The 25,754-nt window shown below is 43.1% G+C and overlaps 1 protein-coding gene and 1 long non-coding RNA gene across 21 annotated transcripts in view; one reads left to right on the forward strand and one right to left on the reverse strand.

Moving 5' to 3' along the window:
* Window positions 1–25,754, forward strand: part of KALRN (kalirin RhoGEF kinase) — a 692,240-nt gene that overhangs the window by 175,158 nt on the left and 491,328 nt on the right. The gene's annotated exons all lie outside the window — the stretch shown is intronic.
* Window positions 2,208–5,434, reverse strand: LOC132345643 (uncharacterized). The gene is made up of 3 exons (XR_009495055.1): window positions 4,559–5,434; window positions 3,913–4,055; window positions 2,208–3,802 (listed from the first exon to the last, which is right to left on the reverse strand). It is a non-coding gene; the product is annotated as an uncharacterized lncRNA (long non-coding RNA).

A 25,754-nucleotide genomic window follows, 5' to 3' on the forward strand; every position in this document is an offset into this window, starting at 1 on the left:
GTGGCTTCCATCTTAGGAAGAAGTGGCTTTTACCTGGGCTATCTCCTCATCTCTAGTTAGACTTGGGCTTTGGAGCTATGAGCAAGAGCTGCTGGAAATGAGGATGACCCAGTCAGCAGGCTAGGGTCATCTGGGCATTTTCTGTCACTCCTCACCCTGTCACCCCTCCCTACCTCCTACCTCCCTTCACTTGATGAGGGGATGGGGTGGATGGAGAGAAAATATGGTGACTTCAGAGCTAACTCAAGTTGGAAGTGTGAAATCCCATGTGTTTGGTGTACTTCATTTACATGGAAGTGACTTAGAAAATTTAAATTAGAAAGAAGTCAGCATAAAGATCTAGAATTTTCTTTCCCGTGTTGATAAGTAGCAGCCACTCCACCCTACTCTTTTAATTAAGTTTGGGTATCCTAATTTTTTGGAACCCTCTCTCCTCCTCTTTGTCTCTCTCCTTCACTTTTATTCAGGTTGCATTCTCACAAACTCATCAGCCTTTCCCTCTTCCCAAGTCTTCCTTCTCCAACATGTGGCCTTTGTTCATCTCTCCTGTGATGATCTCTTACAACAGGTACAAACTAGGGTCCTTCCCTCCTAATTTTGCGTCACCACCTTTTTTTTTTTTTCAAGACATGCCTGTTTTCCTCTCTGGTAGGGAACAAAGTACCCTTCCCTTAATTCCTGAGACTCTTCCAGAGTCTCTGGTGCTTTCAAGCTGCTGTGGCCCTCTATAACTGTCCTGCTGCTCCTGGCTGGCCCCAGCGGGTTCCCATTGGGTTTTGGCAGCTGGCAGGGTAGGCCAGAAGCATTCTCCACTCTTAGCTTTGCTTGTTTCCTATACCCCCGGACATGTTCTAGTGGTGGCTCGAGTTCCATGAATGTTTTATGTGCTGCTCTCAGGAACCTTGGTTGCAGTACTCAGGGGAAGCTTCCTATCCTCCCTCCTCCTCACTGCAGAGCTCTGAGACTGGAGAGATCATTTTGTCTCCCAGAAACTTGGTGCAATCTGTCATCAAGTCTCCAATGAGCAGAAGCTCAGTGCAGCAGGTTGGGAGTACCAACCATCTCCCTGACACAGGAGGGAGGGAGAGCTTCCCAGGGACAGTGACAACTGTCTTGTTATCCCTGAGCTGTCTGGAGCTTAATATTAACCCATTCTCCTGGGCTCTTCATTAGAGCTTTCTGGCCAGGACAGGTTCTTTTTTATTGTGCCCATTTCAGGACTAGAAACTGAGACCAAGGGAAGCAAGCTTGTTCAAGGTCATGCAGAGTTGAAAGCAGAGCCATGTGAAAGGGGCTCTTTTGATTTTTGGCCTGGTGCAGTGATGAACCTTCTCTGTCATCCTGTACTCTGAGCCTGCTGTAGGGTGCTGCAGGAGAGGGAGGTTGGCAGCACCCAGGCAACAGCTTCTATAGCTTTGGAAATGGATAATGTTCCCAAAGCAGGGTGAAAGGAGAAAATAATAATAGAGCAGTAGCTAACAATGAACTCCTCTGTGCTAGAAACTGTGATAGGCAGTTGGAGAATGGAAAGCACCTCTCAGTTTTGGCGTGAATCTCCTCATCCCATAGATAAGAATTCTGAAGCCCAGTGAGATTGTCATTCACCCTCCAAACATAGCTGCTGCTGCTAAGTTGCTTCAGTCATGTCTGACTCTGTGCGACCCCATAGACGGCAGCCCACCAGGCTCCCCCATCCCTGGGATTCTCCAGGCAAGAACACTGGAGTGGGTTGCCATTTCCTCCTCCAATGCATGAAAGTGAAAAGTGAAAGTGAAGTCACTCAGTCATGTCCGACTCTTCGCGATCCCATGGACTGCAGCCTACCAGGCTCCTCCGTCCATGGGATTCTCCAGGCAAGAGTACTGGAGTGGGGTGCCATTGCCTTCTCCCCAAACATAGCTCAGTCAGTTCAGTTCAGTCCCTCAGTCATGTCTGACTCTTTGCGACCCCATGAATCGCAGCACACCGGGCCTCCCTGTCCATCACCAACTCCCAGAGTTCACTGAAACGTCCATTGAGTTGGTGATGCCATCCAGCCATCTCATCCTCTGTCATCCCCTTCTCCTCCTGCCCCCAATCCCTCCCAGCATCAGGGTCTTTTCCAATGAGTCAACTCTTCTCATGAGGTGGCCAAAGTACTGGAGTTTCAGCTTTAGTATCACTCCTTCCAAAGAACACCCAGGACTGATCTCCTTTAGGATGGACGGGTTGGATCTCCTTGCAGTCCAAGGGACTCTCAAGAGTCTTCTCCAACACCACAGTTCAAAAGCATCAATTCTTCGGCGCTCAGCTTTCTTCACAGTCCGACTCTCACATCCATACATGACCACTGGAAAAACCATAGCCTTGAGTAGATGGACCTTTGTTGGCAAAGTAATGTCTCTGCTTTTCAAACATAGCTAATAAGTGGCAATTAGTATTCCTTCCTAGAGTCCAGCTTCATCTGGTGTAATCTCTTCAAAAACTGGAATTCCCTCAGTCCCTCTGCCCTAAGTGTTTTTCCCTCCCTGGCCTTACTGGGGTTGGTTGGTCAACCTTGTTTAGGTTTCTTCTTAGGATTCTTTAATCCTTTAACAAAAATTATTGCTTTGGTGTTATGCTTTTATGAGTCTTTCAGTTCAGTTCTGGCAAACACATATTGTTTCTTATACTCCTTGAATCTAAATCTAAATATAGATACCAAAGTCTATGTTTAAATTTTTTTTCAGCCAAATTTGATGATAAGCCAGGTTTGGGAATAATTCCTCTAGGCCACAAATAAAAACACCAATTTTTTTATTTTTCACATGGGGATTATTGTCCACAGGGGGAGTGTTTACTTAAAAAAAAAAAAGTGAATGCAGGCTGAATGCCCCTAACCACTTTGTAAGCTTCTAACCTCCTTTCCCTAAATACTGTATATATACACATGCTCATCTAATTAAGGTACTTTGATTACAAAAGGTAAACTATGTGCAGCTGATCAAAGGAAGTATTCCAGTTATTTATCTTTGGCTTTGGAATGCATCATGTGATTTTATCTTCTGCTTTGGATTATCCATGCTGCTGCATTAATGTGCTAACTGCAGATTTGGGGGTTAAAAATTTTTTTTAATAATCCCTAGTTCAGAAGTGACCCCAAGGGGCTTGTAATACCTCCCTCGTCCCTTAGTTCTAAAACTAAATCTCTGTGATCTTTCTTTCCATAGCATTTCTTCACATTGCCCTACAGTTTAACTGCTTCTCCTCCTAAACTGGCATCGTTCTTTTTCATTCTTACCAGTTTACTGGGAGAGCTTGTATGGAATTGTTAGACGCTTGAGCCATTCTGAGGGACTCATACTTCTTCCTCACTGCTTTGTATCTTGGTAATGTTTGCCTTTACTTTTGTTAGTTTTTTGTTTGCAAAGTCTTCCATAAGGCTTTTTCCTCCTAATTCTTGTTCCTGAAATCTCAACAGAACAACAGTGTTGCCTGCCTAACTGGTCCAAATAGAAAGAGTTGTTAGTGATGGAGGAATGAAAGTCCTGATTGTAGCCTTTGTAGCATTTGCCAATTTCCAACGTGTAAATACTTCTGTCTGTGGCAGTTTTCAAGCTACCAACCTATTTAACAACCAGCTGGCAAAAATTCTGATGATTACCACTGGCTCTTGGGCACCAGAACAATAGGCTGTAGCACACCACCAGGTGTATTTAGCTGTTTAAGGAAGCACTCTCATCAGTTATAGGTTTTACATAAATGAAAATTGTTCTTCCTAGTTACCAATTGTGTGACCTTGGCCAAATCGTTTTATAACTTCTATGAATCTCAGTTTCCACATCTGCAAAATGAGATAATGACATTTATATCAGGAAAGAATATAAGAGAATTTAATTAGGTGATTACTATAATCATGTATATATAATATTATATATTATAATTATTACGTACGGATATGGCATATGTTAGGTGTGAAGCAAGTGATGATTCCCCTCTCTGACAGGATGGGGACAAAGTTGAGAATAGAGGAAGATTTGAACTTTGCATCCAAATGGAAATACCTGCTGGTGGTTGGCCATGCAGCTGGAGCTAGGCTGGGTGAGAGACAAGGTCAAGAATTTAGATTTGGGAATAAAAACAATCACAGTGCTTTGTGTTAATATCTATCTATCTTTGAAATTTACCTGATACTTTCACATGTGTTTGTCAGAGGCATGGGAATGGATCAACTTTTTCAGAGAGGAGAATAGAGAGCCCAGCTAACTACTGAGTCCTAAGTAGTTCTAAGTCCCCCTAAATTATTCCTTTTTTTATATTTATCTCCCACAAAACTACCACAAGTTTTGGTACCCGCATCACTGCCATATCCTTATTGCTTTTAAATGAGACCTGTCTACTCCTCACACATTAACACTAGACAGAGATTTTGGAATGGAGAAAGTAATTTCTTCAGCCTGTGTAGTTTACCATCACCATGTTTCACCCAAAATTATGTCAACAGTGTTGGTGTTCTCTGCTAATTGGTCATCATATGTTGCCTACTAAAATAATCTACAAGTATCAGGGGTAGTGTAATAGAAGCTTATTTCTTGCTCACATCATAGTTCACTCCAGATGTTCCATTTCTCTTTAGTGACTCTGCCATTCCTTGGAGTCCTCTAGTGGAATTCTGCTTTCAGCCTTCAGAAGAGGAGAGAGAGAGAGTAGAGGACACATGTGTGGGACGATTTTATGGGCTAGCCCTGGAAGTGGCACATAACATTTCTGCCCATATTTCATTGGCTAGAGCTCAGTCACATGACTGCTCTGAAATGCAAGGGAGAGTGGAAAAAATAAGAATTGTGTCCTCCAGAAGAAGAGGGAATGGGTTTGGTGAGCATCTGGCCAGTCTCTGGCCTGTCCTTACAGGGCTTGGTGGAAATAGTTGCCACCATGGATCACTTTCTTTTGTGATGCTTAAGGAAATGGCAACCCACTCCAATATTCTTGCCTGGAAAAATCCCATGGACAGAAGATCCTGGCAGGCTATAGTTCATGGGGTTGCAAAGAGTCGGACACAACTGAGCAGTGAAATACATGGGATCCAGTGGAGCATCACAAAAGAAAGTTTCTTTCAGGCCAGCACCACCATCCACCATCCAAGGTAGGGGAAGATAAGGGTAATCCTGGGAGAGGGTGTCACCGGAGTCTACAAGTGGTGAGAGACCCTCAGGGTCAAGGGAGTCTGTGGTCCTACCCTGTGGGGCAATCTATCCACTCCTGGCAGGCTCCCAGACAGTGACTTGGGAGCACAGGGCTAAGACATTTCCCTCCGGTCTGCTCCAGTTGAGGGGCATGGCAAATGATGAGCAAGGCTCTAATCAGTCAGGTGGAGCTTTAGATCACAATGCTAGCTGCAGGGTACTAATTGCCGTGCTCAGCAGGAAACCGAGGCAGAGGCTCAGCAGTCTGACTATCTTCTGACTCTATAGAATCAGGCACTGGAGGCTCAACCCAGTCACATCAAACTGTGTGTCTAAGACTGCTGATGCTTCGAATGTGCCTTGACCCAGAGTGCTCAGGAACTAGATGAGATAGATCCATATAATTTGAGGTTTTGTGCACAGTTATCGGAATGGAATAGACCTGAATTCAAATTGTGACTTCATCCTTTCCTAGCCCTATAACTTTGTGCTTTTTCAGTTTTTTTTTTTTTAATTTATTGGAGTATAGTTTATTTACAATGCTGTGTTTCAGGTGTACAGCAAAGTGATTCAATTATATATACACAGATATTATTTTCAGATTCTTTTCTCATATAGGTTTTATTCACAGAATATTGAATAGAGTTCCCTATGCCCTAGTCCTATAACTTTGGGTAAATTATTTGATTTCACTCACTTTTAGTTTTCATCCATAAAATGTAGAAATAATATATATCTCAGAGGGTAGGTGTGAGACTTCACATCAGGTATGAAAGGCACTTAGGATTTCCACCTGTAGGTGTGTTAGTCACTCAGTCGTGTCTGACTCTTTTGTGACCCCATGGACTGTAGCCCACCAGGCTCCCCTGTCCATGGGATTTCCTAGGCAAGAATACTGCAGTGGGTTCCCATTTCCTTCTCCAGGGGATCTTCCTGACCCAGGGATTGAACCCAGGTCTCCAGCAGCCTTTAATCCTTGTAGCAAACATTTACTGCCAAGTCCCACAAAAGCAGCAATAACAGAATAGTCACGAGGACTTGCAAAAGCGGGAGCTGAAATTTGGGCTCTTGTGATGCTTGATTTACAAAGCATGTATTTTGTGAGGTAGGCTATCACCATAGAGGTGGAGGTGCCTTGGTTATGCCCGCTGGTTTCACCAGCTGGGCTTTCCATAGAGTGGCTGACTGTGGAGCTGGGTACATGCTTCCCCCTAGTTGGGTGCCTTTAAAATAGAAAGTAGGACTGTTAAGTCAGCCCACATCCTGGCTACTCAGTTTCTTTGGCAGTTTCCACTTCCCAGCTTGAGGGTCCGCCCTAGCTCCTGGCAGCCTGCAACATAATTATCACACATTGTCTTTTCACACATGTATAACTAGAAGAACAAAGATCCCTGAAAAGGTAGGAAGGGGTTTTTCCTGTACTGGCACTCAATTCCCAATGGTTGGAAGTTTAGATGTAGGTTGCTTTGACCTTGAGCTTCAAGTGACTATCTTGAGGACTGCCCACACTTTGGAAAGAGGTTGGTCTTCACTTTAAGATGAGCAGCATGAATTATGAAGGGAAAGGGTCTTCTTCGAGGAGCTAGATGTTTAAAGGCCTTATACAAAAATTTAAAGTAAAGTCAGGTAACAAAACTAAAGCTAGCAGGAGACAAGCTTGAGAACAGTATAGAGAAGGGTTTTGGTTTTCTTCTTGGAAAAGTTGAATCATCTTAAAGGGAAATGGAGAAGGCAAGGGTCAAGTCTGTCATCCTGCTCCCACTGTATCCAGCCAAAGAAGGTATAGTTCAGATTGGAAAATGCCCAACAGTTTATCCACGTAAGAACTGACGGCCAAGAAAGGTGAGGGCATAATACAAACCCCAAGCTATTGCAACAATCTTAGCCAAAATACTTGCCATTGATGCACCATCGGGACTTTGTAGACATTGTCTCTGTGTGAGATTAGTGTTGTTAGCCTCGTTTTACATATGAATCCACAAGACAGAGAAATTAAGCCTGCAGGGTTTCTAGAGCTAGAGGGATTAGAACCCCCGGCCCTCCTGCTCTGTCCACCTCCCCACACTGCTTTGAGAATGCTCTGTATCTCAGTCTTGAATAAATTGCATCCTGGAACACTGAAGGAACTTGCCTATGTCATCACAGGCAAATCACTAAGAAATCAATGCATAAGAATGGGAAATGCCTAGGATGTAAAAAGATGGGAATTGCCAGATTCAGGCAGTTATAGACTAGCAAGCTTGATTTTATTACCTGGCAAAATTCTAGAATCCTAGCTTTTACACTGATGGGCTGTATGTGAAGTGAAAGTGATAATTGCTCAGTTGTGTTGGACTCCTTGCCAACCCCGTGGACTGAATCCCACCAGGCTCCTCTGTCCATGGAATTCTCCAGGCAAGCGTACTGGAGTAGGTAGCCATTCCCTTCTCTCCAAGGGATCTTCCTGACCCAGGGATCGAATCCAGGTCTCCCACATTGTAGACAGATTCTTTATGGTCTGAGCCACTAGGACTGGCTATATAACCTTGCACAAATGACATATCCCCTCTCTGGGCTTTAGATTCTTTGTAAAGTATATGCTTGTGATACATTGTCTTTAAGGTCCATTCTAGTTCTAAGTATTTTACTCTAATAAGCTCCTTTAATGTATCCTGACAGTTTCAATGTTTCAGCCCTGTCTCCATCAGATGCTCGTTTTCACTTTGCATCAAATGCTCCAGCCTTGTTCAAAGAGTAAAAGGTTAGAAAGATGGAGTTTGGAGTGAAATAGTTATAGGTTCATATCTCACCTTTCTTATGGACTAGTTAGAGGATCTTAAGCAAATAATGTAAACCCTCTGTACCTCAATTATCTCTTCTGTAAAATGCTGATCTTTTATATAAGATCCTACATTTCTATCTTGTAGGGTTGTTTTTGAGTTAAATAAAGATATATCTAAAACACTTAGCTTAGTGCCTGGAGTATAATAGTAACCAGTAATGTAATAAATACTTTCCCATGTTTCATTATGAGATTCCCCGTCACATTTTGCCATCTCTCAAATTAGGAGGTAGTTGCAATAGTTTTTTCTTTCTTCAGTTCAGTCGCTCAGTCGTGTCCGAATCTTTGCAACCCCATGAATTACAGCACGCCAGGCCTCCGTGTCCATCACCAACTCCTGGAGTTCACTCAGACTCACGTCCATCGAGTCAGTGATGCCACCCAGCCATCTCATCCTCTGCTGTCCCCTTCTCCTCCTGCCCTCAATCCCTCCCAGCATCAGAGTCTTTTCCAATGAGTCAGCTCTTCACATGAGGTGGCCAAAGTACTGGAGTTTCAGCTTCAGCATCATTCCCTCCAAAGAAATCCCAGGGCTGATCTCCTTCAGAATGGACTGGTTGGATCTCCTTGCAGTCCAAGGGACTCTCAAGAGTCTTCTCCAACACCACAGTCCAAAAGCATCAATTCTTCGGCGCTCAGCCTTCTTTACAGTCCAACTCTCACATCCATACATGACCACAGGAAAAACCATAGCCTTGACTAGATGGACCTTTGTTGGCAAAGTAATGTCTCTACTTTTGAATATGCTATCTAGGTTGGTCATAACTTTCCTTCCAAGGAGTAAGCGTCTTTTAATTTCATGGCTGCAATCACTATCTGTAGTGATTTTGGAGCCCAAAAAAATAAAGTCTGACAGTGTTTCCACTGTTTCCCCATCTATTTCCCATGAAGTGATGGGACCGGATGCCATGATCTTCGTTTTCTGAATGTTGAGCTTTAAGCCAACTTTTTCATTCTCCACTTTCACTTTCATCAAGAGGCTTTTTAGTTCCTCTTCACTTTCTGCCATAAGGGTGGTGTCATCTGCATATCTGAGGTTATTGATATTTCTCCCGGCAATCTTGATTCCAGCTTGTGTTTCTTTCAGCCCAGCGTTTCTCATGATGTACTCTGCATAGAAGTTAAATAAGCAGGGTGACAATGTACTGCCTTGACGTACTTCTTTTCCTATTTGGAACCAGTCGGTTGTTCCATGTCCAGTTCTAACTGTTGCTTCCTGACCTGCATACAGATTTCTCAAGAGGCAGGTCAGGTGGTCTGGTATGCCCATCTCTTTCAGAATTTTCCACAGTTGATTGTGATCCACACAGTCAAAGGCTTTGGCAGAGTCAATAAAGCAGAAATAGATGTTTTTCTGGAACTCTCTTGCTTTTTCCATGATCCAGCGGATGTTGGCAATTTGATCTCTGGTTCCTCTGCCTTTTCTAAAACCAGCTTGAACATCAGGAAGTTCACGGTTCACATATTGCTGAAGCCTGGCTTGGAGAATTTTGAGCATTACTTTACTAGTGTGTGAGATGAGTGCAATTGTGTGGTAGTTTGAGCATTCTTTGGCATTGCCTTTCTTTGGGACTGTAATGAAAACTGACCTTTTCCAGTCCTGTGGCCACTGCTGAGTTTTCCAAATTTGCTGGCATATTGAGTGCAGCACTTTCACAGCATCATCTTTCAGGATTTGAAATAGCTCCACTGGAATTCCATCACCTCCACTAGCTTTGTTCATAGTGATGCTTTCTAAGGCCCACTGGACTTCACATTCCAGGATGTCTGGCTCTAGGTCAGTGATCACACCATCGTGATTATCTGGGTCATGAAGATCTTTTTTGTACAGTTCTGCTGTGTATTCTTGCCACCTCTTCTTAATATCTTCTGCTTCTGTTAGGTCCATACCATTTCTGTCCTTTATTGAGCCCATCTTTGCATGAAATGTTCCCTTGGTATCTCTAATTTTCTTGAAGAGATCTCTAGTCTTTCCCATTCTGTTGTTTTCCTCTTTTTCTTTGCATTGATCACTAAGGAAGGCTTTCCTATCTCTTCTTGCCATTCTTTGGAACTCTGCATTCAGATGCTTATATTTTTCCTTTTCTCCTTTGCTTTTCACTTCTCTTCTTTTCACAGCTATTTGTGAGGCCTCCCCAGACAGCCATTTTGCTTTTCTGCATTTCTTTTCCATGGGGATGGTCTTGATCCCTGTCTCCTGTACAATGTCACGAACCTCATTCCATAGTTCATCAGGCACTCTGTCTATCAGATCTAGGCCCTTAAATCTATTTTTCACTTCCACTGTATAATCATAAGGGATTTGGTTTAGGTCATACCTGAATGGTCTAGTGATTTTCCCTACTTTCTTCAATTTAAGTCTGAATTTGGTAATAAGGAGTTCATGGTCTGAGCCACAGTCAGCTCCCAGTCTTGTTTTTGTTGACTGTATAGAGCTTCTCCATCTTTGGCTGCAAAGAACATAATCAGTCTGATTTTGGTGTTGACCATCTGGTGATGCCCATGTGTAGAGTCTTCTCTTATGTTGTTGAAAGAGGGTGTTTGCTATGACCAGTGCATTTTCTTGGCAAAACTCTATTAGTCTTTGCCCTGCTTCATTCTGTATTCCAAGGCCAAATTTGCCTGTTACTCCAGGTGTTTCTTGAGTTCCTACTTTTGCATTCCAGTCCCCTATAATGAAAAGGACATCTTTCTTGGGTGTTAGTTCTAAAAGGTCTTGTAGGTCTTCATAGAACCATTCAACTTCAGCTTCTTCAGCGTTACTGGTTGGGGCATAGACTTGGATTACTGTGATATTGAATGGTTTGCCTTGGAAACGAACAGAGATCATTCTGTCGTTTTTGAGATTGCATCCAAGTACTGCATTTCGGACTCTATTGTTGACCATGATGGCTACTCCATTTCTTCTGAGGGATTCCTGCCCACAGTAGTAGATATAATGGTCATCTGAGTTAAATTCACCCATTCCAGTCTATTTAATTTTGCTGATTCCTAGAATGTCAATATTCACTCTTGCCATCTCTTGTTTGACCACTTCCAATTTGCCTTGATTCATGGACCTGACATTCCAGGTTCCTATGCAGTATTGCTCTTTACAGCATCGAACCTTGCTTCTTTTCTTTCTTAGTGGTATATAAACTAATGATACATTTTATAATTAATTAAACATGGTATTTTCCTAGCATGATTTTCACCCTTACGTTCTCACTTCCTCTCTGGGGTGCCTGCTTCTCTATCTTCTTGCACACCATTATCTCTTCTACAACAAACAGAATTAGGCACAGGACAGCTCGGGGAGGACTGGCCTCAGTAATCATCTTGCCTGGCTTGTTCATTTTACTGGTGTTCAAAATGAAGGTCAGAAGGGGGAAGAGACTTTGAAAAAGCCACAAGCAAACTCAGATCTTCAGATTCTCAGTCCAGTTTCCTTCCATGTCAGAAACATTATAGCATGAAACAATAACATAATTATGACTCAATTACTCTATACATACCTGGATCCAAGTCAAATGGGGAACACTTCCAAATCCAAATCTACATATGGATTTTGATGGGTAGATTTTAATCCTATAACTCCAAAGCTGAAACTTATTAGATTAACTTCCCATTTGCACAAATACACAATCATAAAACTTTAGATTGGAAGGGAAGATTTTTTCTCATGGGAAAACTGTAATGTTCTCACCTTTGTAGTAGCCTGAATTTGCAAGGCATGCTTTCTGTAGGCAGCTTATTTCCTCCCACTTATTGTATCTACAATTTTAGGAGCCAACAGTACATGAATGACTGTGTCTTAAATTGTGAATCGTTTCTGCAGTTTGTCTGCTTCCAGGTTTGTATAGCTGAGTCCATTGACAAATCAGTCACATAGTTCAGACACTTCATTCATTCATTCATTCACTCCATCACCTAGCATTTACTCCTTAGAACCAGTCAAAACACATGCACATAATCTCAGTTAATTTTCACAACGACATTTGTGAGGTGGTGCTACTTACATGTTGCTGATGGTACAACTGAGGCACAGGGATACTAACATTTTTTTGAGGTTGAATACTGATGAATCTTCCTCCTGAAAAATGGAGCTGCTGCTGCTGCTGCTGCTAAGTCGCTTCAGTCGTGTCCGACTCTGTGCGACCCCATAGATGGCAGCCTATCAGGCTCCCCCGTCCCTGGGATTCTCCAGGCAAGAACACTGGAATGGGTTGCCATTTCCTTCTCCAATGCATGAAAGTGAAAAGTGAAAGTGAAGTCGCTCAGTCATGTCCGACTCTTAGTGACCCCATGGACTGCAGCCTACCAGGCTCCTCTGTCCATGGGATTTTCCAGGCAAGAGTACTGGAGTGGGGTGCCATTGCCTTCTCCGGAAAAATGGAGCTAGGGCACTCCAAAGCAAAAGAGAATTCTATTGTTATAAGAAAAAATGTCTTAAAATTGAAATAGCAAAGTAGATTATTAATCACTACAGTGTGAACTAATAAAAATATACTCATTGGCTATAGAAAAGAAACTGAATGTTCATTGAGATCTTATTAAAACTAAAGATTAACTATATTTATTGCCTTAACTGAGCCAGTAGAATTCAGAATAGATCTTTTCTTTGTCTCATGTATAGTTGGATCTTCAGGTGTTGAAAATACACAGGGGTAAATCAACTATACTTCAATTTAAAAAAAAGAAAAAATATCCAGAGGACCTGGTCTTTTTCTGCTCTCTGTAAGTAGCGGATGTCTCTCATTTTAATGACTGAAACTTTATGTAGTAAGAATTTTCTTTGTGACACAGGGAACTCAGCCCAATGCTCTGTGACAACATAGAGGGATGGGATAGGGTGGGAGATAGGAGGGAGGTTCAAGAGGGAGGGGTCATCTGGCTGGCATGTCGATGTAGGGCAGAAACCAGCATGATATTGCAAAGCAATTTTTTTCCAATAAAATCTTTTTAAGGATATCTTTACTGGAGGCTGAGCATCCTGAAATTTCTAAAGCTAATTTTTTAATTGGCAAGTGTTCTTAATCAGGCTTTTAATCCAAATTTTGAATAGAGCAGAACAAGTCAAGCCTGTTTGCAAAGGGGCTTTTTTCTTGACAGAATATTCACCCAGTCTTTTAAGAGACTTTTCACCTTGTCACGTGTTGGACTGTGGGCTTACAAAGCTATCGGGCAGGTTGACTTTTCTCTAGAGCATGACAGCCTGATTTCTGGTATAACCAGTCAGCTTTTTGTTGGCTTGATGGAGGGTGATTGGACACTACAAAGTAAGCACACATGCAGGGTTTCAAATTGCCTCTTGAAAATGAGAGGTTAGTGAAGACTTTCCCACTAGGGAACCTGAGGATTTCCCTTCTCCTTTCAGCTTCTTTTTGCCTGCTGCACAGCTGCCTCCCAAAATGACCGAGGCTCAGAAGCATCTGTATGAGGCTTGGTGGTTAGTAACTGAGACCTTTGGTACCTATGGGAAAATTTGATCAAGTTTCAAAAATTGATAATCATACTTTTTGAAAAAAGAGGAGACAGAAGCCACTTGTTTCTTCCATAGACTCCTGTGCTTAGACCCAGGAAGCTCCCTTGGATGGCGATCTGTGTCTCTTGGACTTGTGATCCGCACTGGCTGAGCCCTTATTGATTGTATTATGGGCTGTTCCTTCAGTCATCGAGTCATTGGTTATAGGATATGGAGAGCACTCCTCAGTACCTCTCAAGGGAGTACTTGACATAGACCTTGACCCCAGGGAGCTTTTCTTCTTGTAGGATATCTATCCATCTTCTATCCATCTAAATGATTGGCACTGTCAGTAGAACTTTTCTGCAGTGATGAAGATATTCTCTATGTTCTCTAATATGACAGCCATTAGCTACGTCAAATGTGACTGAGAGACTGAATTTTTAATTTTGTTTAATCAATTGATATTTAAATAGCCTCATGTAGCTGGTTGAATAGCAAAGCTCTGAATTATCATCTACCCATCCTTGCATTCTACTATTAAGCATCTATAGTGGGGATACTCTTCAGGCTGTGTGGTATGGAACAGAGAATGCTTGACTGAAATTGGATTTCTACACTCATTGTGTGGCCTTGAGTGCCTTCTTCTTACTGGATCTCAGTTTCCCTTTCTTGTAAATGAAGGACTGGCAGTCTGTAAGGGTTTTCTAGATATGTCATTCCACTGGTTCTGGCCCCCCAGTGGGGTGCTCTAGGACGGGGCACATTTTGTCACAGACCAGGGCTCTGAGAAGGAATGTTGTTGTCTCTGATGAACCCACTGCCAGGACCTGTTTGTAGAGGTGCTGGGCACGTTTAGGAGTTCTTTCTGGATGAGGGTCATGGGAGAGGGAGGTAAGATGAAGTGATGCTTTACTCTGGGAGACTGGTAAAGATGTGAAGGCCCTGGGATGGTGATCCATTTCTTCATGCATCTAGAGGTTATAAGGATGCATTCAGTTGTCGGAAGAGAAAGAGGTTGGAAGAGGTGGCAGGACATGACTAGGTCTGGCATTTCATGAAGAACTGAGCCTGACTCTCAGGTTTCACTCATCCACTTGTCCTAGCACATGTAGGAATTCAAGGATGTGACTTTGGTTATTTTGACAGAGTCCTCACCCTACACTGGGAACCGTGTTCCCTGAATGGGATTGGGAACATAGCCACACAGTTAACCAGTGTCTAGTCCCATGTTTGCCCTGCAAACTGGTGCCTGCCTAGAGTTCAGGGTTCAATCAGCAGAGTTATGTCCTCACACCTGAGAGACTAGAGGGGTGAAGAACCTCCTCAAAGTGGCCAAGTTGATATATCGAGTTGAACCTAGATCATCTGACTCCCAAGTCCAGTGCTCTTTCTGCCACCCCATGGGGCCTAAGAGCTCTGTGAGTGGCATAGTCAAGAAGTTCTGGGAAAGGACAAGTCATCAAAAGATCTTCATCATTTAGCATACAAAAATGCCAAGAATAGAGAGCACAAGATGTCAGGCTACAGGTGATGGACTCATTCTCACCATTGTGCTGTCAGAGGGAAGCTGCTACCTGCCTCTCCCCAAGCCTGTGGGTGATCTTTTACATTTTTTTGTGATCCTACCATGAAGCAGGGACAGGAACCTCACTCCCAACTCTAGGGGATTGGCAGTGACACAAGTTGGGAGGATTTCCAATGAGAAGGCTGCCTGCTTTCCTCTTCGGTGATACTTCGCTGACTGGAAAACATGGGACCACTTCTGGGCATTAGAAATCTCTTGATACTCATGCCTGATCTGGGAAGTCTTCCTGGAGGAAAGGGGACTGATAGAACAGGTCAGACCTTTTCTAGGGCCCTGCTTCTTTTTCTGGGGATTAACCCCAAAGAACAAATGACGGAACATGCAGATAAATTAAAAGAGAGATACAGATGAGTAGCATGGATATTAAGAGATCAAGGAGGCAGAGAACTGTAAAATCAAGACAAGGGGGAAAAAAGGTGGTTTGTTACAGATTTGAGTTTTGGATGTTTCTTCATATGGTCTTCACATAAATATAAATATACAGCTTAAAAGTTTTAATATAATACATGTTCACTGAAGAAATGTTGAAAGCTATAGAACAGTATGAAGAAGAAAATGAAATATCATCATAAGCCTCACAACCCCTTTTTCTTGTTTATTGCTGTTTCTCTTTTTGAAATGTGTATTTATATTCTTTGCCTGTTTTTCAGGTGGGAATAGTATTAATCCTTTGTCAGTTTTGTTGCAAATATGTTTTCCAGCTTGTCATTTGCATTCTAAGTTTTGTTTATACTCTGATGTATAGTTTAAAAATTTCCATAGACAAAAATCATAGATATTTTCCTTTTTTATTTTTTTCAGTGTTTTCATGTTTAGAGAGCTCTTTGTCATTCAGGGGTCAGTTAAATACTCACCCATGTTTTCTCCTAAGGTGTTTTTGTATACATCATTTTTAAGATTTGGTTTTCTAATCTGTCTAAAATTTATTGTGGTGTATAGAGTGAAGTTATGAGAATTAACTTGATTTTTCTTTTCCAACTAGTCTGTTTTTCCAGTGCCATTTATTGAATAATTTGTCTTTTCTCCTTTGCTTTAGTTTCTTCTCTTATCATATATTAGGTTCTTAAATGTCAGGTCTGTATTAGGTCTATGAATCAGGTGCCATTCATTTGTATGTTAATCCTTGTGTCTGTGCCACCTTTTAATAATTGTAGTTTAAAAAATATATATTTTAATATCTAGTAGGGCAAACCCAACCCATTATTCATCTTTTTTCAAAAACACATTTAATTATTTTTATCCATGTGCATGCATGCTCAGTCGCTCAGTTGTGTCTGACTCTTTGCGACCTATGGACTGTAGTCCACCAGGCTCCTCTGTCCATGGGATTCTCCAGGCAAGAATACTGGAGTGGATTGCCATGTCTTCCTTCAGGGGATTTTCCCAACCCAGGGATCAAACTCACGTCTTCTGCATTGGCAGGTGTATTCTTTACCACTGAGCCACCTGGAAGCCCTTATTATCCACTTATTCCTCCAAATAGAAGCCTAGTTGAAAATCCCTTTGGCACATAATAAGTACTTAGAAATTCATTCCTTCTTGCCCTAGCATGTCTGCCTGACTTTATTACAATAAAGTAATTAAGCATATGTTAAAAAAAATTTATTCAACTGATATAATGTTTAGTTTTTAATCTAAAACCATGTTGATTTTATTTGAATTTTATTTTACTTGAATCTTTAATATCTTGCCTTCCTGAGATAAACTTTATTTGGATATATGGCAAATCTTTGAATGGGATTTAATGAAAAATTAAATTTCTTTTTACAGCTTCTTTGAAGTTCATTTTTTCAGTCATGGAACAACTTTATCTATGATGAATGGTAGCCACTTTTTAATTTGCCATGGAATCACATCATAGAGTGAACAGCTGAATAACACAGCCATCCTTAACTTTAAATACGTTTGATTTAAAATGTTGGGTGCAGATGCTGTCATAACCACAACCTAATTATTAAATGTTTTAAGTGCATGAATATTATTATATAAGGATCCTATAAATGAAAGATAAATATACAAAGGAGGGAACTTGCTCTTCTCAATTATTTTAAGGATAAGAAAAATTAGACAGTGAAAAACAGTTAAGAACCATTAAATTAGTCATAATCCCATTTTCCAGAGATAACCACTGTCTGTGTATGTATATCTGGTTTTTATACTCACGTATGGCAATGGCACCCCACTCCAGTACTCTTGCCTGGAAACTCCCATGGCCGGAGGAGCCTGGTAGGCTGCAGTCCATGGGGTCGTGAAGAGTCGGACACAACTGAGCGAGTTCACTTTCACTTTTCACTTTCATGCATTGGAGAAGGAAATGGCAACTCCAGTGTTCTTGCCTGGAGAATCCCAGGGACGGGGGAGCCTGGTGGGCCGCCGTCTATGGGGTCGCACAGAGTCAGACACGACTGAAGCGACTTAGCAGCAGCAGCAGCACCAGTGTATATACAATTAGGATAAGGTTGTACAATTTGGAGAAGGAAATGGTAACCCACTCCAGTATTCTTGCCTGGAGAATCCCATGGACAGAGAAGCCTGGTAGGCTACAGTCCACGGGGTCGAAAAGAGTTGGACACGACTGAGTGACTTCACTTTCGCTTACACCAGTGTATATACAATTAGGATAAGGTTGCACATGCTGTTTTATAATCTGGCTTTCCCACTTAACCTTATACCATGACAATTCCTGTGGCATTAATTATTATTGTACAGTCATGTTTAATGGTTACATAGAGTGGTTAGACCATGGATTGTTTTACCAGTTCCCTGTGGTTCAACATTTAGGTTTTGTGTGATTTTTCAATAGTATGAAGCCATAATGAATGTCATTACTCCCTACTTTAATATGATTCTAGTACTTAGCATATAAGCTGTTTTCTGAGTATATGTGTGCATTTGTCCATGGACAAGGCAGCCTCACAGCTCCCTGGCCATGGTTAAGGGTTCCTTTTCTTTAAGAAGCTAGAAGAGAGCAAAGAAGGTCTGGTTTCCCAGCCTCCTAGAGGTATTCTGCTTAGATTACTGGCAAAAAAAATTGTAAGTATTGGAAAATAAATGAGAAAAGACTTTCAGAGCACCCAGAACAGAGAATTTTAGCAGCTTGGGGCCATTTATCCTATGTAGCAGGTGGACTGAAGATTCAACTCACCCTGATTTGTATTTGCCACTCCCCTGGCCTCCAAACCTAGCTCTTTGACCTCTTTAGCCCTTTCTGCCTCTGTGAATTCTCCACTCAGTGGCTTGACAACTCAAGGGCAACAAGGGAAAAGATCCACAGAACAGGGACTCCCCTCAGGCCTCTTGTTTCTCCCCACAAGCTGTTGTGTCTCCTCACAGGGCTGTGAAGATTCTGCCTACAGGTAGATGTCAGGCCCATCTCATCTCAGATGGTGGCCTTGCTTTTGGGATGTGTTTTCAGTAGGGGTACTTCTCAGAAATGCCATCTGAATTAGTACACCTTCGTCTGGAATCCAGAGCAGTGGGGAAGAGGAGCTAGGGAAGAAGAGGCAAGGCTGGCTAGGTACAGGGACAAGCACATAGAGATTAGTGTGGAAGGGGTGCCCAGGACCATAGCTCTCTGGACATAGAAGGACAGGGTGAGCACTCAGTCAGCAGCTGCTCTCCCACTGGGGATACTTTTCTTTTGCATCTGAGGAACCAGGCTTTGGGGAGCAGGGATGGTTGGAGTGCTTGCCAAATAGCCGATATTAGGTAGGGGAAAGAAATGATAAAAATTCAGAGCAACTACACAGTTAAGTATGAGCAGCTTGGCTTACAGGTATGTAGTGGGAAGGTGGGAAGGCAGTTTTTAGTTGCTGTCTTCTGAATTTACTCTATTCACTTATTCATTAACTCATTTATTGACACAGTCAACACTTACTACATACTAGGGCCCATGCTGGGACTGCCAAGATGAACAGGAAGGAGAGGAGTATCATGGGGACCTACCATCAGCTATGTGTCTGGTACCTTCAAATAGATTTTCTCTTTTAATCATCACCACAGCCTGTAAGGTAGATATTTTAAATCTCTGATGAAGAAACAGACCCAGAGATGTTAAGTAAGCTGTCCAAGGGCACACAGCTAATAAGTGCTGGAGCTGAGAGTCAGACTTAGTTCTGTCTGAATCCAGAGCCTGTGCTTTACTCAGGGATGTGAGCTCCCTCTCAGGATGTGCTACCCTGAGAGAGCTCACCATCTGGTACAAGATGATTTGATGAGCAAATAGTGGCCAGGCTTGTTCTGGTGTGGCAGCCTTACTAGGAACATCTGAGAGCCTCCTTCTCATCCTGCCACAATGCAGCCTCCGGGGGATCATGTTAAATAAGTTTGCAGACTCTCTCTGTCAGCTCTAATTCTGACCATAACCCCTCACGGTCTAGGAGTGGTCTTGGGTCAAGTTGTCATCACTTTGCTAGAAACCAGGGAAATCTTCAGTTAAGAAGGCATCCAGCAAAGGCACTACCTAGACATTTACACAACTCATTTTGTGTTTAACCTCACTCATTCTGGCTTTCAGTAACTCTGTAATAAGAGAAAACCATCTCTGAAGCTTATCTTTGGAACACAGGATCTGGCACTCAGCCTTCACATCCTACCATCTGCCTCAGATTCCTCTTATCCAAGCTAAGGAATCTAAATCATTTGTCTTCTCTAGTTACTTTCTCTTCTAGCCCAACAACTGTATTGAAGTGAAAGTGAAAGTGAAGTTGCTCAGTCATGTCTGACTCTTTGCAACCCCATGGACTGTGTAGCCTACCAGGCTCCTCTGTCCATGGGATTTTCCAGGCAAGAGTACTGGTGTGGGCTGCCATTTTCTTCTCCAGGGGATCTTCCCAACCCAGGGATTGAACCCAGGTCTCCTGCATTGCAGACAGATGCTTTACCATCTGGGCCACCAGGAAAGCCCAACAACTGTATTGGGTCTCAGCTAAACCCTGTTAGTGGGCCATGAGTGAGACAGATGCTGGGTGATAGGGTTTACTGATTAGAACTCAAGACAGATTGTAGGCTCTCATTTGACTTTGCTTTAGACCAGTGGTTCTCTACCATTTAGAGAGCCATTGACCCCTTGGACATCTCATGAAAACTGGAATTACACAATTCTCAGAAAAGTGAACATGTATGGACATATATTCAATAAATTGCATGCATTTTCATGAGTTTCAAGGCCTTTCCCACCACATACATTTTGATGCAAGGTTAAAAAGCCAGTTTCAGTCTACCAGATGCTCCTGGAATGTGCAGCTTAGTATGTCCTCTGGTGAGCAGAGTTGAAGGTTACCTAGGCAACCCTTTGCAGATACCCTCCCCTGCCCCAAGATCCTTGTTTTCCATATTCTGGAGAAGAATTCTAGCTTCATGAGATATTTGGATTACTTTGGTTTCCAATTTGACACATTACATGGTTAGTAGTAATTAGTAGTTTAGTTGCTAAGTTGTGTCTGACTCTTGAGACTCCATGGACAGAGTAGCATGCCAGGCTCCTCTGTCCATGGGATTCACCAGGCAAGAATACTGGAGTGGGCTGCCTTCCTTCTCTGGTGACATGGTTATGCTTCTTTCTAAAGAGATATCAGGCATCATGAGTCAGACCCTTCCTGATCCTGGTCATTTCCTAACTTATGTTAGCTCCTCATAATGCTAAGTCTGTAAGGGAACTTTGTTGTTTATCTCTGGCAAACATTAACTGATCACTCTGATACTGTGGAGAGGGTCTGGGTTGTAGGAGGGAACTCACCATGTCTTAGCTACTCTTCTCTATTCCCTGAAACCCACTAGAGAGACCTCAGTACTCGCTACTGTCCAGTCTAGTCCTGGACCTTGCTGAGGTACCCATAACCTATTGCCTCTTCTCTAGTTACTGCCCCTTCACTTTTCAGACACTTTCTTATACTTTGAGTTGCATTAGCCCTTTGGCATTTTCTGAATGTTTGTCCCTTGTGTGTACCTCTACCATTATGCTCCTTACTTGATATTAAGATTACATGTTGACATGTCTGAGTCTCCCTCTAAACTGAAAGTCCCTTAAGGTCAGAAACTCTACATTTTTTTCATTTTACCCATAGTGACTGGGACTTTACCTGGCACATATAGATGCTCAGTTAATATTTACTGAGCTGAATTGTACAGTGTTTAGATAATAGCTTAAGGTAATACTTAAGGAGAGATTTTAAAATTCCTTAAAACTCTAAGAGTCTTTCCATGACCAACCCATCTATGTCAGTTTATTCAGAAACCAACACATAATATTGGGGGACATGAGTTCATGCTGTCTCATTTCCATGGGAGGTGTGTGTGTGTGTGTGTGTGTGTGTGTGTCTGTGTCGTGTGATGTACACAGACCTTTCTTCATTGCTGCAATTATTTGAAAACAATCCCAAAATGACTCTTTCAATTCGCTACAGTAATGTCTCCATGTCTATGCCCTTCAATACTTTTTCGTATTTGTTTATCTTTCTGATACCTATTAACGTCTCTATCATCTCTGACTCTTTCTCATTTGGTTCATATATCCTAAGGCAGGCTGGACAGCAGCTACTCTGAGTAGCAACTGAACATCTAACTCAGGACCAAGGACAGCAGCACGCATGTCCTTAAAGTGGGAGAAGGGGCTTTAGTGTGCTAAAGTTTATTCAACAATATGACCTTCGGGTATGGCCTTTCTCACCTATCAGGCTGCATTTGCAATTTTGCAAACCTGTTTTTTACTTAGGCCCTAGGTTTTCCATGTCTGTGGTGGACCTGCGTCCAGTCTGTGCCCAGTATGTCCCTCTGGCGTTGCTTCCACCGATGGGCCATTTCATGTTTGGATGCCTGCTTGAATGCCTTCTATAATGACAGAGGCCTAAGCTGACTTTTCTTCAAGTCAACAGTTTCATTTTTAACTAAAGTCATAATATCCTGATTAAAGTAAAATTAATTAAAATGTTATTGATATGCACACGGGGAAGAAGGAAAGACACTGAGAGTGAGGGTTCCAAGGAGTAAACCTTTTATATGTCAAAACCTCCATAGTACACACCCTCTGCTTCTGAGTACCTGTATAGCTCTCTCTAAACATAGTATAAAAGCAAATATACTGCTAATGTTCAACAGCTTATTTATATTCATCTCTGGCTAATGTTCTGTGTTACTTTGAGGACCCATCCAAGAGTAATGCTCAGTGTAACAAAAAGACAATAAATCTCCCACCATCACCACCATCTGTAAGGTATGAGCACTTTAAATAACCTGATCAGTTAGAAAAGACTCTGTTAAAAAAAGTGATGAGCGGTATAATTTCTTTTGAAGTGGCCATTTTCTTGTGTCCAGAGTACATTAAATGATGGCAACTTTTCTGGGAAGGGAGGGAGAGTGAGTGAACCTGTATTGCAGCTGAGGTCTCAACTCAAGCTAATGCTAAAGCTTGTGAAGAATAAACAGAAATGGTTTGCTCATTAGCTGGGCTCAGAGAGGTGTTACCCATATGTTTAAAGTGCTAATTATTAGTGATCTTTAAAGGAGCTAATTTAGTAATGGTAAGTGTTACACATTTCTGCTCTTCAGAAGTAGCCTATTAGCCAGGCCTTTATATCTAATATTGACTTTAGGAAGTTAACAGTCAAGTAGGCCACAGTTAGAGTTTGTGTGAAGCATGAGAGAGAGAAAGATGGAGATGGGGTGGACGCAGGCACAAAGCGGGACCAGGAGAGGAAGAGGCACAGCTGCTCTTAAGCACCGTTTGTGTAGAAGGCACTGTGGATGAATAAGATTCAGTTCCTAGGTCACTCATTAAGCACCAGCTGTGTGCCATGCACTGGAGATATGGAGAAAAGCACTCAGTTCCTTCCCTCAAGAGCTTAAGAGTCTAGACAAAGATCTCAATTCAGGGGTGGAGACCTCATTGCAGTGGGGTGCCTGCCATGTGATGTAGAGAGAAGGGAAGCCGGGCCAGCCTGGGGTCAGGAAGGAGTTAGGGAAGGTACTGTGGGGAAGAGGCACACTTCACAATGAAGAAGGGCAGAAAGTGGTCATTGTGAGGAGTGACATTCAGATGCATGCCAGAGTTCGGAGAAGGTAGACCTTGCATCCCCTCATGTAAAGACGGCTCAGTCTGGCCATCCTTGCCAGTTTCTGGCATAACGCCTATCAGTTTGCTTGGAAAAGCTTAATTTTAGTAATTACTGAGAGAGGAGCCCTTTTGTTTTTTTGCACCACCACCACCCCACCCCTCCCTTTCTGCATTAAGATCAGGTGAGCTGAGGCTTGTGACTATCCTTCTCTCAGAAGTGCTATGGCCTGGTGCTGTGGGGGTGAGAGCCTGCCGCACTATCACTGCTCCGTGGCTGCTGCTCGTGGGGTGGGAGGATGCTGCTGGCTGATCTGATGTTTGCAAGTGTCAGTGGTGAAGGACACTGCAGGGAGTCAGCCTGACTGGAGGCAATGGGTCCCCAGACTGGGCAGAGGCAATGAATCCCCACACTGTGCTGTGTGTCTGTTGCTGGCACAAAGCTGTTCCTTCTCTTTCTTGGCCAGATTTGTTCCTTCCGTTCAGCTCTGCACACACTTCCTGCCTCAGTGGCAGGTGTTTTAAGGAGAGTGCCAAGGAACATATTTATAGTCCCTGAAAGAGTTTCCCACAGGCAGTTGCCTCAATAGCTCATTAGCGTCTGTAAAGACGAGACAAGACAATCACTTCCATCTGCGTGTGTGTGTGTGTGTCTGTGTGTGTGTGTGTTTCCAGCTCTTTATCTCTCTTACCCTTTCCCCTCTCATCCTTGTCTTGAATTAATATAGGAAAAGAGGATGGAAAGAAAGGACAGTGAGGGGAATAAAGACCACTACCTCTTTGCACCAGTGGGTTCCCTCTCATCCCAGCTGCACTGACAGCATCTTCTCCCAAGAGCTTTCCCCCAACTAGTCCCCACACAGAAGGAGCCATGTCCTTGAGTCTCTTCCCTTTATGAATCGTTCCATGTTGCATCTTCATGGGGTCTTCCCCAAACTCCCAGCCTGGCAGGCTCCCAGGAGGTACCTCGCAAGCAAACATTCCTCCTGCCTGTCTTGGAACCTAGGGAGAAGATACAAAGAGGCCAAGCTCCAGTGCCCCCCACACCCCATCCCACCAGCCACCTCAGCAGGGGCTGTGTCCCGTCCTACCCTGTCTCCCTGAAGACAGAACAGGATGTCTCATGGAGGTTGGAGTCAGTGCCTGCTGGATCCAAATCCATTCCGGAACTATAGCCTTCCTTTGGGACCAGCCAGATTCTACCAGCTCTGGTCCTTACTGTGGCACAATCCAGCTCTCTGAGCTTCTGTAGGCATTTGCAGCCACATCTTTGCTGGAGGCCTTCTCAGGAGCCCAACCTGTTGAGAATGATCAGGTTCAGAGTGAGATCACACAGCCCACCCCTTACCACCATGCCTTTCTAACCCTGCTGTTCTGTTCAGCCAGTAATCTCTCCATCTATAGCACACGGTTTGCTTTCCCCTTTCTCTCTGCCTTGGCATGTACTGCTTCCCATCAGAGCATTCTTCTTTGGCCCCTCCCTTATTCAAAATCTGGTTCAAAGATCACCTCCTGGGGGAACCATCCTGACCACTCACCACTCTTACTCTCTGTCTTCTTAGGACCTGTGTGTGCTCAGTCTCAGTTCAGTATTTCTTTAGCCTCTTTTGCATGACAGGCACTGTGCTGGGTGCTAGAGTAGAGCACCAAGTAAGACATGGTCCCCACCCTTGGGGTATGGTGGGCAGTTAATGGGGGAACAGAATGAAAACCCAGAAATGCCTTTTAGGAGTAACAGAGTACAAGTTATAGTCAGGGACAGCTCAACCTGACGGGGGTGGTCAAACAAACTGCCCAGAAGGAGTGATTCATTAGAGAAAGACTGAAGAGGCAGAATCAACATTATCAAGTGACTGAATCGATATTTGCAAAGGAGGGGAGTCTGGGATACGCCTCCAAGGTTCTGTTTTGGTAACTCAGTGGGTGATGGCAGCAGTAATCAGGGTAGAGGGGATGTGGGCCAGCCATGTTGGAGGCAAGATGGGAGGATCTTTATCAGCATCTCAGAATCTAAGTTATCTTTTTGTACTGTGTCTGGTAGCTTTCTGGTGTCAGAGGAAATAGGCATTAGGTATTAGGCAGAAAACTCTCAGAGGGCAAAAATTGGGTCTCTTCTCCTAAGGAGCAAATTGCCCGGGATGAGCACTGTGCTCTCCATAGATGTGAGGCTCCCTAGGGTGACAGCCCCTCTCCTTCTCTGTTTCTCATCCAGTGTTGCCCAGTGTTCAGGGCTTTGTACCGTGGGTGGGAGAGCAGGTGTGGCAAACAGGTATACGCCACTTGGATGCTCTATCCTCCAGGGCTATCTCAGAGATGGCATCTTGGCCTGTAAATATGATCAGTGGCAGTGCTTGTGGTACTGAGAACAGTTCCAGAAGGCAAGAGGGGTCTGAGGCCTGGTGTAGAGGAAGATTTGTTGTGAAATTAAAGCATCTGGTCTATGAGAAAGTGATTTAAACTACCAAAATTCTGAGCAGTTTGAACAAGTGTTATTCATAAAAGTTCCTACCATAAAAAAATATGACATGGTCTAGTCTCAGTGCCCTGGAGGAGGATAGCCTTCCTGGATAGCCTTTTTATTCCAGAGCTGGATTTGAGTTTTGGGTCACAGAGTAATGGCTGAATCTCTGGAATCCTATGCGGGGGGTTGGCCGTGAGCAGAAGCCCTAGATCAGATTTTAGGGGTTCAGTTTAGACTGGGCTAAAGGATG

The sequence above is a fragment of the Bos taurus genome, chromosome 1 (genome assembly GCF_002263795.3).
Source record: "Bos taurus isolate L1 Dominette 01449 registration number 42190680 breed Hereford chromosome 1, ARS-UCD2.0, whole genome shotgun sequence".
In the NCBI taxonomy this organism is placed as follows: domain Eukaryota; kingdom Metazoa; phylum Chordata; class Mammalia; order Artiodactyla; family Bovidae; genus Bos; species Bos taurus.